Here is a 15,297-nt window from a genome sequence, read left to right on the forward strand (position 1 = left end):
GCCGTGAAATTTATGTCCTCCATTAAGTCTAACGTTGTGCACCGCGCGAAACATGAAAAACGCGAGTGAAAGCCGGAAAAGTAAAACCGCTAGCTGGCAACCTCCGATGGCCCGTGACCCCGACCTTTTGGAACAACCATATTATAAGCATGCGAGTCAGCATGATTTTAAATGAATGGATTTTACAACAAGAGTCGAAACGAAACATCACGCGATTCAATCATTATGCGACCATACTTTACGTCAAATGAAGTAAAGAGTAGTAAAGGATAATGGATAGGACGATAGTGTGTCATTGAATTTAGTGGTTATACAAGGAAAAAGAGAGTAAGAAACGATAAACTCAAGGTATAATCTAAATCTCATTAAGTGCTCGTTAAAAGTGTTATGAATCCTTTTCATTTTTTATGTTGTGCTAAATATTATAATTTATGAAGCAATAAAGCTAAAATTTTTTTTTACCTTTTAAAAATGATTATTTAAATTGACAAATTAAAGATAAAGTTAGAATTGTGATGAACAACTCAAGGAAAAAAGGAACATTTCTCCATTGGGCTCCAGCAAATATACCTCAGGCTAAATTCCCAATTCTTTTCCTGTTATCTGGTAATTGAAAATAAATTGACTACGTGAAGCCATTACATTTCTTGTTTTGGTACCGATGTTTTCCGTTGTCTCGTATTTTTTTATGTAATTACTGTAAAAGCTGCATCAAAGTATTACAAAATCACGAAAGACAAACATAAAAATAAAAATGAACATTTTCAATGTGAGATAATTATAGCAGTGAAGATAACTTCAAATTGATGTTTGGTGGTAGCAGTGTAATTAGTTGTTAATGTACCTATTGGGCGTCTATCTACATTGTGGTGTTTGTGGAATTTGCTTTTATGCATTAATCTACTTACCGAAAGCTTATACCTGGTAATGTTGAGGCTAAAATGTACACAACCCTTGTTAATTATTAAAATTTCTATGGCTAGAATCGAATTTCAAACAATTTTAAAAATAAAATAGAATTAATTTTATCGATAAATCAATAACAAAGAATAGGTTTAAATAGCTTCGTATCAACATTTCATAATGTTAAAGTTTACGGTGCGTTCTTAAAAGTATTCCTTAACTTTTCTCATAAACTTAGAAAATTGAAGTATTCCGGGAAGGTGTGCTTTAGAGTTTTCTATACGATATTATTAAATTACTATGAAGGAAGTTGGGAAATACGTAAACTTATTTGAAGTAGTTTTTAAAAGTTTTGTTAACCAAAATCTTGGTCAGTTACTTCCATAGAGGTCAGTGTGAAATTTATATCAGGTGTAACAATGGGTTATCCTCTACAAGGTAATAATTTTCGTCTCCAAACATCGTCTGGCTTTTACGGTCTAGATACCCTTTTTATTATCAATTACTTTGCGTTTCACGAGGATCGTAAAATTCTCAAAAAAAACCGTCACCCTTCTCAAAGCGATGTGATATCTTGCTTATATGAGTCTATTTAGTTTCCAGATATGTTGTTGAATTGTCATAGTGATTTTATTGTTTATGGATTTTAATGATTTTTAAAAACTTTTGCACAAATTAATATATGTGAATTGTTATGAAATAATAAAGCATATCATTAAAATTTAAATATGTAGTTTCAACTTTATATAGGCGAATAATTATCAATAAATAAATAGTAACTACGCGTTATTTTTAATAATATTTTGTGAACGATATACAGCTGCTACAACTTGGTCTGTAGTTATGTATAATCATGTAATACAAAAATTACACTTTTGTAACCAGAGGTAACATTTTCTAGGAACCATATCTATATTTCTCTCAGAATAAGTTGATACGAATTTATTTTAAGCTTACTAAAACTTAATAACATTAATAAGAATATTTAATTTTTTAAAAACGTCCTGCTAATCTAACTTAACCCCACTCATCTGAAGGCAACCCAACTCAACCAAACCTAAGCAAATGTGCCCAAAGTTAACGCAATTTTTTATCTTTTTTTACTCAAAAATAATTTAAAACAAGTTAGATAAAAATAGATATAATATGTTTACATTGAAAGATGATTAAGGTATAAAATTTGAAACGTGTTCAACGTATTGAAACAACTGTAGAACATTCGAAAGCGCCAGGTCAATGGTCTATGCACAGAAGTTACCAACGCTTTTTTGTGCTTAAACTGTAAACACAGCTGTTTCCATTTTGAATAAAAATTCAAATTCAACTACCATCACTACGTCGTACAAATGGATAGGAGAGAAGCCGATTTTACGTAATTTAAAAACGATTACTTATGTGCACATTAACATTTATGTGACAGTCAGGTCAAAAAGTGGAAAGCAAAAATTTGAAAGTAATGCTACATGGATTCAACAAAAAAAAGGACTTTTTCCTTTTACATCGGTTTCTTTTTCTATTACGTAAGGATAGAAGAAGAAAGAATTTATTAAATGTAAGTTTTATGAACTGGAACAACGTTGAAAATTTTCGTAGTCAATTAGCTTTGAAGCTCCTATGCTGGTTACGAAAGGACAAATTTAATAAGGCTTCTTGATTTAAATTGCCTCTGCCAAGAACTTGATTCTATCGGAAGACACCAACGTTACTCCAGGAGCAGGTACTTCTCGACACCATTCACGACCACCTCAGGTGTAAATAAACGCCATCAGCAATAAATGGCTACTTAACGTAAATACGCTCCAGCAGGTTTTCAACCTACACAAAATATTTAAATATGTATAACTTTTATAATTTCTAGTTTTGATTAATATATTAAAAATGTTTTAACCTCATTTATCTTTGTGTTATTATTATTATATTCTATGGTCGATAAATTCTGACCTCCTCAACTTTTGAATGCGGAGAATTACAGGTCTATTTACGACTATCCTAAATTATGTAGGACACGGTGTTCGATCGTGTTCGCTGAGTTGCCGAGAAAACACCCTCGCAAATAATCAAAACTGCGACGTCTAGCAAAAACGCCCACTGTATTCGTTTATTTTTAACCGGAAATATTCCGGGTATGATAAACAGCCTCGTTTGCAATTTACCGCGGGACAGTAGGAATCCCTTGTGGCTCAACTACATCCATTACTCTTGTTTTAAGGCATCACAATATCTTTAGATAAAAGATGTTTTGTTTACATATAATAGTTATTTATATTACAAGTGGGCTAGAAACATAATTACTGTACGAGTGTAGAGAATTGCACGACGAAGTCGTAGACTGAGTCGTGTAATTACACGAGTACTGTAATTATGTTCTAGCCCACGTGTGATATACAACATTTTATCTACGACGGCTAAAAATTACTTAAAAATCAATTGCTTTAAAAATGTCTATTTTGACATTTATAAAAATATTTTGAAATGATTGTTGACAATTTTGCTCATTTTAATAAATTAAGTCTGTTCTAATTAGGCTAAAAATGCGTTACGTAATGAAACCAGTGAAAAAAATCACCTCAAATGAGTGTGGTAATGATGACTTATCCAAGCAGTCGTAGATAAAGATGTTAATATCTTTAAACGATATCAACAGGAAGATATCAATATAAAGATATAGTAATATAAAGGTTATTGTTATTTATTCTTAGAACATTATGATATTAATCAACCACTTAATAGAAAGTTTGTAGAACATAAATGATTGATATACGCTTGGAAGTCGTAGAGGGCATCTTACTATGACCCATATTAAGGGAGAAATGCCAAGTTCCGTGTTACCGAATTCGCGTCGCGTTTAGTTCGGGGTAGCGCAAGCGTCTAGACGCTCCAAATGGAGCGTCGGGACGCCGACCAGTCTGTCCACGGCCATCAAGGTCGACTGTCAACGCGAAACGACGCCCAGCGGATCATGTGTATATTAGTGATAACGTTATTGGACAATCACATTGGTGTCAAGGGTGAATCCACTAATGAACAACAGTTATCACGGACCATCATTGAAATGGATAGTAAGTATCAATACTGATAAATAAAATTTTTTAGTTTAAAAGATTCCTAACTTAACCTTATAAAATGTTTGTTGCAATGTTTACAAACTTAACACGTAAAGTTAAGGATAAGTATTTAATGGAGTTTTGAAATTACACAAAAGAAAATTATAAAAGTCTTGGACATAAGACAAATGTAGATCTAATAAAATCGTTGCAACCTATTTACTCATCAAGAATACTATTTTTCCTTCTCCAATTGTTATAATAAAGCCATTATTTAATCATCGCCACATAGAAGAAGCATACAAACATAAACACAATTATTTACGATTTATTATCTGTCGCCAAATGTTATTATACATTATAAAACGATCCAACTCAAAACTAAAACGTCATATATTATATACTGTTATTCAAATTTTTGTGCCAAGTATTAATGTAAATAACATGTAAAATAACATCTTTCAGTGTGTTGTTATTATGGAAAATAAATATATTAAAGCTGCTCGAAGTGTTCGATAGAGTGAAAATTGCAAGTTTGCGACATTTGCTGTGTCCTATTCGCACATACACTTCATTTTAGGTGAGTACTCGTGTAAATACGATACTCGACGCTTCAATACAGTTCGTTATTTTCATGGAAAATCAATTTGGACACATTCCGATTTTATTCGAACACTTTCAGACTCAATTAATTTATCCTTATCTCTATCACTTTTTGTCATTTATTTAGTATATTTAAATGGATTATGCCATGACGAAATCATTTGAATGTATGCGAATTTAAGTTAAGTCCTTTAAGTATTTCGGATTTACTTAATGCAATTTATGGAGAAACTTCCCAAAAAGCTCTCCCATGGAAAATAAAATAAAGCGGGCTTATTCTACATTGCTTCCTTCCTACATGAAGAAGTTAAGAATGTCACTTATAAAAGTCACTTCCCTCGAAAGTCGCTTAGCAATTACGCATTGGTAAAGTCGGGGCAGTACTTCGAAACAAAACGTTTACAAAGTTTCTTTAGCCCGACCAGAAATATGGTCCTTCGGTTCAATGCGTAATCTTGATTCACTTCGGTGGTTTTGAATACAGAATTAGCTGCTTTAAGGAGATTGAGTTCCTCGGTGAAAAGATTGTTCGCGGAACTTTCTGTTTTGCCGAAGTTGGACCGGAGACTCTTCCGCCGATGATTGGTAACGTGTTAGACCTAAGTTTGTAATTGAAAATTATTTACAAACTTTTAATTAAAGTTGATGGTAAAATATTAAAACTTTCTCGATTTATCTACCACTATACTTTATATAATAATATACTTTCTATATTGTTTGCTATCTATTTTTTCGAAATACTCACTTTGGTATAAATTGGCATTTAAGAAGCACGTCAATTCAATTCTCTTTTAATTTTTTAATATTTAAATAGAGTCGTTTGGTAGAACTCGCAGGCTTCTTAAAATATGGAATCATTCAAACAGCTTAATTCTTGGCATTTTCTGTAAGGTTTTGACTCTGACTGCAGTAACTTCAATCTTCGTTGCTATTTGGTATGTAGTCGTTGCAATTCCAGACTTTATTATGAAGTTTTTAGTCTAATTAGAGGAATTCTTTTTTTATGTAGTATCGTTTTGCGCTTGGAATTTTGCCCATATACATATTTACCGACTATATCGTGCTGTTCTGAATTCCTAACAGTTTCTCTCAAAGTTAGGACTCTGATTAAAGCAAGTTATTTCTGCTATTTGGTGTCTGATCGTTGGAATTCCAGAGTTTCGTTTTGATTTATCCAGAGCAAATCCTGACTTTTTTTTTAAGTCTAGAGTCTTGCTCATATATTTACAGACCACATCTTGCAGTCTAGAATCATGTCAATAGTTACAAACATTTCCTGCAGAAAAGCTGAATTCCTAACATTTTCTTTAAAGTTAAGATTCTGGCTAGAGCAAGTTAAACTCTTTTTTGCTATTTGGTGTCTGGTCGTTGTAATTCCGTAGTTTCTTATAAAGTTTCCAGAGCAATTTCATATATTTTTTGCAGTATGGCATCTGTCCAATACAATTCCTGACATTTGTTTTAAGTCTAATGTCTTGCCAATGAATTTACAAACTTCTTCTTGCACCCTAGAATCATGTCAGAACATTTGTTACATTTTAGAAATTGCAAAGCAAAATTCCTGAAATTTTTGGTTAAGACTCTGACTAGAGTAGTTATGTTTCACAAATCGCTAATGCTCGGTGATCAACTAATCTGTCAAAGTTTTCCCTAATAAATATGGTCTAAAATATTTATACTGGCAACAGATTTGTGTCAGCCGCTAGACAAAAGTGCTCCAACAGCTATGATGTGGACTAACATAATAATTCAATCATTATCCTATAGAAATAGTAAAGATTTTTTTGTTAAATTGTTTTTAAAGCGTATAAGTTTCGCGCAAATCATGAAATATAAAGTATATTATCATTCCAACTTAATTTATATTTTAGCAACAACGATAAACTTTAATATTACTTAAAATAGCCCAATATAAGTTATTTGTAATAACAAGGTACACATGCACTAAAGAGTTTAAGTACGTGTTATTTTGATTTTGCTGTTGGTGGCAACAAGGGCACAACGATTGCGTGCAGATAAACACTCTTTACGGTGCAAGGTCCAAGGTATGAATCAATCCGTTCAAGGACAGACATTATGAAGTTTAATGGTCAATATCGAATTGCCTGACTTTGGTCTGATTGTCCCAGACATTACATACGCTATGGCAGTGACACACTTACTAACTTTACGGAGACGCCATTATATTAAGAGCTTTGGTAGTTTTATCGGATGCCAACAATACGAATTACCCGTTACGAAACCGATAAAGAAGCCACTCGTGACGGAAACTTAAAATAACTTACCTACGACTGCTATCTGGGTTGAGAATGTAACACAAAATCCATTGTATCTGATTAAAAAATATTTCTGGTAAATCTAGCGACGTTGAGATTATCACGTCTCACCCGATGTTAATCAGTTAACGTACAATAAAGCATTTATTATTGTCTGGATTTCATAAAAGGTCGTGATTTTAGTCCCCAAAAGCGTCACGTCCCAAAGCAACTTTTATTACTTATCCTAAGGTTTCGTGCTGCCCTTTTAACGCTCCAAGTAATATAACGCCTCAGAACACCTTCCAAGGACGAACGAGAAGCTTTAAGTACTTACAAGTTTGAGATGTCAAGGTGTAATAAAAATTCAATCCTATTGACTTCACATATATTCTAAACAAGATTCTATAAAAATAAAATAAACACTTTTATTTCTATTTTTTAAGTATCTAATAAATATTTAATATTTAAATAGTATTTATATCTAATAAGTTTTTCAGCAAATATTTAATGTATCTAATTGAAAGGAAGATGCGTAGAAAATCTGGAAAATTCCATTTATAAAAGACGACCCCCAAGTATTATTTTTACGATTTTCTGACAATGCTAAAAATATACCTTCCCAGCAGATTTTATGGCTCTATGGCTAAGAGTCACGTCGGAAATAACGATTGATTTATTGGCACAATTTTTCAACGGGAGTTTTAATGAACGACACAATCTATAACTAAGGATTCCACCTACTAGGTTTTTAGTTGAGATTTTTTATCATTTCAGCTTTACTAGCGAACAAAAATGTAAAGTTAAAAGTTGAATTTGCGATTATAAAAATTGCGAAAGTTTCATCGTAACCTTTGAAACGCTTGGGAGTGAAACCAGTAAAACCTGACAACTTTTCGGAAAATTTTGACCAGTTAAAATTTATTACCTTATCTAACTTCATGGACACCTGTCATTACAGTTAAAGATTTTTTTGTGAAATACTTTTAGAATGAAATATCTCTTCAAAATTTTCTAAAACGGACACAGTTGACTCGTTAGTTACTTCGTGTGACCCAAATACGTCGGGATATTATAGGACGAAATGAAAAAGTGTAAGAGCGGGAACGCATGCTGAAACTGATGAGGACTTGGTGTGGTACGATCGATAAAGACTCTAGTTAATATTCATGTCAAAACATTTCTCTCTCATCTCCCTTCGCGTCTCCTCTAGCCGCCACGGAAGTTGAGACCTTTTTCTTCTGTTTACCTCGTTGTTGAATTCGAAAAGTCGGTGCAGTCGCCGAGGGCGGGACTTGCGAATCATTTACATAATAATAGGGTTTTTGTCATCCAATTATTTGCCTCAGGACTGCTGATGCTATTAAGAGAATTATCGTGGTCCTAGGACAGTTTATTGCTTGCGCAATTTATCGTTAGGAAACTTTTGAAGGGTAAGTGTAAACTGTTTGCGGAAAACACTGAATATTCAGCGTTTTCACGTTTTGAATATTTACCGGTGAGATCGAGTTGAGATAAAGATTAATGTGAGGACCTGCTGAACAACATCATAATGCCTTAAGCCAACAATAAATTCTATGTAAAAATTTACATCTTTAACCGTTTGAATGATTGATAACCACATTTGAATAATAACTTGAACGCTGTAATACCTAATTTTAAATTTTAAGTTGAATAAACATGGAATTGATGAAAACTGATCGGTGTGACATGTGTATGTCAAGCCAATTAAAATCCGTTGATTGTTCCCCATCGGTGAGAGGCAATCAATGTAGTACCAATAGAATTTGTATGTTATTCACTTTTATTGTGTCATCATAGAAAATCAATCATTTTTTGATTAATATAATCTTAATTAAGTGTTCAATACGAGCTTCTATACTTTAGATCCGAAAATACATAACACATTACCTTTGTTAAAGTGAGATCGTGGGTGAGACAAAACCCCAAAGGATTCGAACTAGTAGCACGGTTTTGGCAATTGCATACCCCTTTCGTATGTACCTTTATCGCTTTATGTCGCGACCAGCATTATTCAGTAGGAACTGTTCAAAGGAATTTCTTTTCATCCCCTTTTTCGCAATTTTCTCTCCACGTTAGGAGGATTTTTATTTTTACCAATTCTACATTATACGTTATTTTTCATGTGCACGATATACATTTGAGTTAAATATTAAAGTTAAATATAGATGTTAAATATAAAAGTCGAAAATATCCGATTTACAATTACCACGAACGTGGAAGTACTTTATATTGATTTCGAAGAACTCTCTGCTGTTGAAAAATATCACCTCGAGGTAAATATAGATGGATGGAGGGTGATAGGGACGTAAGCGTTCTAGATCTTAATCAATTTCCCTCGCCGAGTAGATTTCACCAAGGGAAACGATAAGTATATCAGACTTTACTGCTGCTGGCGGTGGCATTAGAAACCCAGGATGGTTCACCTGAAAAGATCAAGCCAGGGGCTATCTGATGCGACAGTAGAACGTTGAAAAATAGTCGCAACTAGAGAGATGCGGCGTTACAGTTTTAAAAATCGACCGGTTAAGGTTCAAAATAAAAAAATTTTAGATTTTAAATTAAATTTGATATTGCTATTAAGCACCTAGATTTATGCCGACCAACAAACTGTATTTCAATATTTTCAATACACAATAATTGGACGTAATGTAAAAGTCAATACCCTATTAATGACTAACATGAATAGTACACAAATTCCATAATAATAATGTTAATAACTAAATAAACATGAACGTAATTAATTTATGCTTAGACCTCAACAAAATGGTTTCAACTCCATAAAATTACTTATTATGAATAACTAATTCAATTTCCAAAGTAAAGAAGTTTTGCACAAAAATAATTATTTTTATTATTATCGGCAACTTTAAATATAAATAGTAATAAAAGATTCAAATAAAGTTCAATAGTTCCTATTTCAGCAAGAACTACAGAATTACACAAACATTTTAATTCGCATGAAAGTATATGAAAACTTCTAATTTAATAATAGCCTCTAATTCAAATCAGGCCGGTAGTAATCAATTTACTCCAGGTAGGCGGTTTAACCATAGTCCAAATCAAAGCAATAGAGGTAGATCTAATAATTTTCAAGATCAAGGTCGGGTAATGGCTCAGTAGTTAATACAGTTAGCGTTACTCTCTAATCAATCTAATCAAAGCTAGTCAAATAATTAAATCGCATAAATTAGATTTGCGATTTTGATTTTATTGTAAAAGTTTTTATATAGAAAGGAACAATTTCGTGTCCAATCGAACATAAAAAGTTTCAAAGATCTCTATGCGTTCCAGTATAACAAGAATATGGTGGAGAACTGCATCCAATAGATGACCTCTGGTTTCAATTACCTTGCTAACTCATCTAACAAGAAATATTCTACATATAATCTCACTCATCTTGGAACAATGAGTGGTAGAAGTTTAGCAACTACTTGGACTATTCTTTCAAAATTTGAGTAGCGCAGAAAATAAGATCGTTATTTTATCGGATAATTCCTAGCAAAAGAATCGCTAGCAATAGAGAACCCAGTAAGTGATAATTGATTCGAATTCCTTGAACCAAATTCGACCTTTAGATAGAATGGGTACTATCTAGGGATCATATCAGGGATCAACGGAAGTTTATTCGCCTTACCTTTTCATTCAATGAACTACCCTGGAATTAACACAACGGCCAAACGTACTTCAACATTACATATAGTGATCAATAAAAGCTGTCTGCAGCATCAGCGATTCAAAATAACACAACATACATCAATACCCACTAGGGATTTCATTCCTACAAGTTAAAATTTTGTTTAGAACCCTTTTATAACAAATTAACGACAAAGATACGATAAACCTTTATAGTTATCTAGTGATTTTCAGTTTCTCACATTCAAATGTTATGTACTTCAAAACTTTTTAATAACTGCATATGAAACTAATTTTCAATGCTAATCTCTTAGACACTTCGAAGGAGCATTCTCGGCGAAAGCGATCTCTTTGATACTTAGAAGCCCTAAAATAGAGAACGACAGTGTTTAAAGAGCTTTATTCGAAACGATTTTAATTTAACGACGTCGTAATAATGCAAATTCAATAATATTCGCACATTCTAAGGTGATTTTATTGTTCAAACACCTTCTACGTGGATTAACAGTATTTACTTTTCCCTTGAAACTGTTAGTCATTAAATCGGTATCCCAATCAGGACGTTATTTCATGGATGTTTAAAGGTACATCAGAACCGAAGGGCAAATTGAAGCTAACTTTAATCGTCGAGTAATTTTTCGCTCCGTTGGTAACGTTAATAATCTATTTTTTTTAAAGGTTTTAGTTTTAATATCGTACTATTTATTTTTTTCAATACTTTTTGTTGTTGATATTTCAATATATATCTGACGATAGTACACACACTAAATTGCAATAAAAAAACGAAATCGTTTATAGCAATATTTCCGATAAAAACAAACAATTCATTTTAAATATGTCTACTTTTTGTGAAATACATTGTTTATTAAAACCGATTCATCTCAAATCTATAACTACCTAAATGCTAGTTTCGTGCTGAAATTGGTATTTATCGATTAATATATATAAGAATGGAAATTTATCTGTTAAACCTGAAAATATAGTAGCCAACAGTTCGCACGTCAGGAGGAGATATGACATGTTCTTTGTCAGAATACGGTTAGTCTTTGTTTTGTATGCGAAATTATAATAGCGTCACGCGTTATTAATTTAATCATCGGATGAGCGGAATTGATTTTCTAAAAATAACTTTTTGTTATATGCTGTAGAAAACTTTTTGAACTAGTACTGAACTCTACCGTTATTTATCTTCAGTAAAACGCGGAACGGTGAGCCGGACGTGCAAATTTATTACTTTTCTACATGTATTTTCATTAAGCTAAAAATGTCTCGTAACGTCCAATTAGAAGTGAATCTAAATATGGGCGCATTTTGATGATGTTTTAAAAAAATTATTGCTAGCGTAAAGATGGAAACAACAGTGATAATCGGGTCTAAACATATCAATCAAACCAGTTACGTTACGTTGTAGTTTAATGAAAAGTTAAGCGTGTTTTGTAGCACAAACCGATCTGAATACAGATTGCCAGAGTTGATTAGTATCCCACCCAGTGCAGTGCACGGTAACAACATACTCGTGCATCAGATATCAAGCAGGATTCACATTACACGCATATCTACAACCAGAATAATGTTAAACTACTAAATAATAGGTGTTCACTACTTAGAGCTTATAGTTTATGTACTTAAATCATGATATCGAAAATTACTTATAATCATTATACTTAATCACGTTTTATTTTTTAACCTAAAATTCTTACAAACGAGATAGAATCTTTAATTTTCCCCTATGAGGTAGCTATACTAAGGAGAAACCTCCACTTAATTAAGCTCATGGTTTACCGATGGAAGATTAATTACCAACTTGAACGCTTCGGGGGTTAATTATACCAATTGATAACAACCTAGAATGAAATCCTGCAATGTAATTGTTATAACAATACCTAAATAAATCGAAAAATACCCAGCAACAACATGAAAGATAACATTTATTAGGGATGAAATTCATTCAACTATATTGATTGTATTACGGGCAACATCGATGTTTGATAATCAAATGCAAAACAAGGGTGCTAGAGAATCTAATAACTAATATTATTCGAAAATAAATTGTCTTTTTAATTATTAGAAATCAGTTCGTGATTAATGTTGTTTACCCGGCGCCTCCACCAAAATTAGTTTGCCGAAATGGATTTAAATTTTTTTTATTTTTTTAAACCTCCCCTATACATATATCTTTTTATCTATTTGCCAAAAATACTTTTGTGATACTGTTTCAAGTTATCTTTAGTTATATATTTCTCGCCGTGGAACTGCGCTGTTACGTAGCTATCTGATACCACAGGGTATTAATCACCACTAGGGCGACAGTTATAATATCCTGAATCGAAGCACGTATCGTCCTTTAGCTTGGATTATAAAAGGGGCCATTTTCCTGTTGTTTACCATAGTTGTAAAGGAAAATATGCCAATGATTGATTTTTACGAAAAATAAAAAAACTTACATTATTTTTTATATTTAAAACATATAAAAAATTTTAGATTTTCTCAACGCAGGGTTATAATCGCTTACGGATAACGTTTTGTTGGTTTATTACTTATTGCAAACAATTTCCATTTACCACATTTTGTCCTAGCACTTATAGTTTTAGAGCTATAATAAAGAGTTTTAACCAAAAACGTCGATTTAGCGTTTTGGGGAGCTTTAGATGTATAACTAAAAATGCGAAACAGTTGGAAAAAAATCTTTTATATATTATGCTTTTGTGATTTATTAGGTGCAATTTTTATTTATATTTTTCTGATCCACAAGTTTTAATTTTCGAGTAAACCATTGTATAAACCTTTGTTATAAACCGTTTCATGCCATTTTATGAATATATAATAACAATTTTATTTGTTACTGATTTGAATTTCCTGCCCTGTTTCAAAACTAATTTTCCCTACAAACACTCGAGAAATTTGAAAGCTGGTGGAATTCGGACAAATAAATTCCTTCCGGTAATATTTGGTTATCAGCTACATTCCTGAAGCCGATCTTTTATAGTTGAAATGTCTATATTGATTGACATTTATACCATTATCCAGGTGATGTTGCGACGGGAGGTTGAGGTCTCAACATGTCATTTGCGGGCAGAGTAAAGCTCTGTCATTGTTGAGGTAACGGTTTATGTGGTTCTCTTATGGCCAATCTGCCAAATTGCTGCTACATTTGTGGTTTCATTACTGTAATTTAACTCTAAGTTTGCAGCTAAGATTACCATTGATTTGAATTTATTCTCTATCGATGTAATTCACAACATCTATATCTAAAGCAAGATTACCAAGTTTGTTCCATAAAACACGGTTTCACACAGTGCGAAAATTACGTGTCACAAAACGATATTATTCCCCAGAGTAAAGTAAAACTGGTCATATTGTTTGTGACAGGTCATCCAGATATAAAAATTTACGTGTATTTCCTGCTATTACTGCTACAGGTTATTGTTGATGTACATCGTTGTAACTTTTAACAATACCCAGTTCACGGGTTCCAAAATTAACTATCGATTTATATAACTGTTATTGGGACTGAAAATGAACATTTTTTATCTCTCGATCATTTAAAATTGATTGCAAAAAAAATTATGGGTGTAAAGAAAACGTTCACACATAAAAAAGAAATTCTCGAAGTCAGATCTGAAATGTGTATGCAAATCGAGCTTTAGCACTGTCGTAATATCGCAATGTGCACTCTATCAAGCGCACTGGTGCCCCGTTATTGTATTTGCATAATAAATGCTGAACTCTTCGAGCGTAAAAGATATTACTGGCGTCCTGTTCACAATAGCCGCAAAAGTAACCAAAAAAAAATCGACTCCGTCAATAAATTTTTGATACATCCCCTTGGGGATGAAAAAATATGTTCTGTAATATCACATATTATTTCGCATAGATGAATAAATACGTTAATGTAATGAATTAATTTTATAAATCAATTTTTTCACTAAATCTAGATAATAGTATTGATCTGAAAAGCTATTAAATTGAGTCCCAGTACTCGTAATTCTGTGGAGCAACATGGATGTGACGTATTTTCCACCAAAATTACATTTTCATGTTTTCACATTTCCATCAAGTACACCTTCGCGCATTGTAAATAGAAAGCACGACCCTGCAAATAACAGGGGAAGGATTACCTTCAAAGTGAACAAACAACTAAACCCTAAGTGAATATAGAGAAGCAGTTGCAAATTGTTTTTGAATTGATTTGAATTGGAATCGTAAAGTCAAGAAATTATTCAAAATATTATTAATAAAAGTATAGAAGTCACTTAGTTTTGAATAAAATCTCTTTCTCAATTCTTAGAATTTGAAGCTTTTTAAGTTTTTTAAAAATAAAATCGCGGAATTGATGTGTATGTAGCTTGGCGAGTAGATGTAAATTTACCATTCAGTTCGGGTCCTCTGCGGTTTCTTTGTGCTGACTCCTTGGGGTATTCACTTCGTCTTCTTGCAAGCAATAGCTAGTCGTAGTTAAAGCGGTCGATGGTGACAAAATCTCCAGAATATGTACCTCCTCAGAGTTTCTCCCATTATGTTATCGCCACAATATACCAAGAACTATCTAGAAAGAAATTCTTATGTAAATAAAAAAAAAATGCTTCAAACATATAGTTACAACAAATGTTCGATGTAATTTAGGTGATTTTGGTCCATTAAATCGTTATTGTGAAAACATAATTAAAAGAATGTGTTTTTACATTTCGCTGAGCCAACAACGTTTAATTACGTTTATTTGTGAAACTATGCGTGCTCGGTACTCCTTTGTTAGTGAACTAACCCGTAAAATAATTACATTGCTCATAGGAATATATGGGAACAATTATTTTTCTTGATTTTAATGGCCAAAATTA

At 32.5% G+C, this 15,297-nt stretch overlaps 1 protein-coding gene and 1 long non-coding RNA gene across 7 annotated transcripts in view; one reads left to right on the top strand and one right to left on the bottom strand.

Moving 5' to 3' along the window:
* The window catches only part of LOC111427226 (uncharacterized), a 34,093-nt gene that overhangs the window by 12,331 nt on the left and 6,465 nt on the right, over positions 1-15,297 (bottom strand). For 3 of the 6 annotated variants that reach the window (XR_002707921.2, XR_002707920.2, XR_002707918.2), the window contains exon 4: positions 14,832-15,008. This is a non-coding gene — a long non-coding RNA (uncharacterized lncRNA). Of the gene's footprint in view, positions 1-4,259; positions 6,059-7,176; positions 15,009-15,297 lie in introns of those variants that run through there. The other 3 variants (XR_011639611.1, XR_002707919.2, XR_002707917.2) reach the window with 3 other exon arrangements.
* The window catches only part of LOC111427224 (octopamine receptor beta-2R-like), a 29,492-nt gene continuing 17,996 nt past the window's right edge, over positions 3,802-15,297 (top strand). The window contains exon 1 of the mRNA XM_023062242.2: positions 3,802-3,962. The gene's annotated coding sequence lies outside the window, so the exon portion shown is untranslated. The remainder of the gene's footprint in view (positions 3,963-15,297) is intronic.

This window comes from Onthophagus taurus, chromosome 2 (genome assembly GCF_036711975.1).
Source record: "Onthophagus taurus isolate NC chromosome 2, IU_Otau_3.0, whole genome shotgun sequence".
In the NCBI taxonomy this organism is placed as follows: Eukaryota; Metazoa; Arthropoda; class Insecta; order Coleoptera; family Scarabaeidae; genus Onthophagus; species Onthophagus taurus.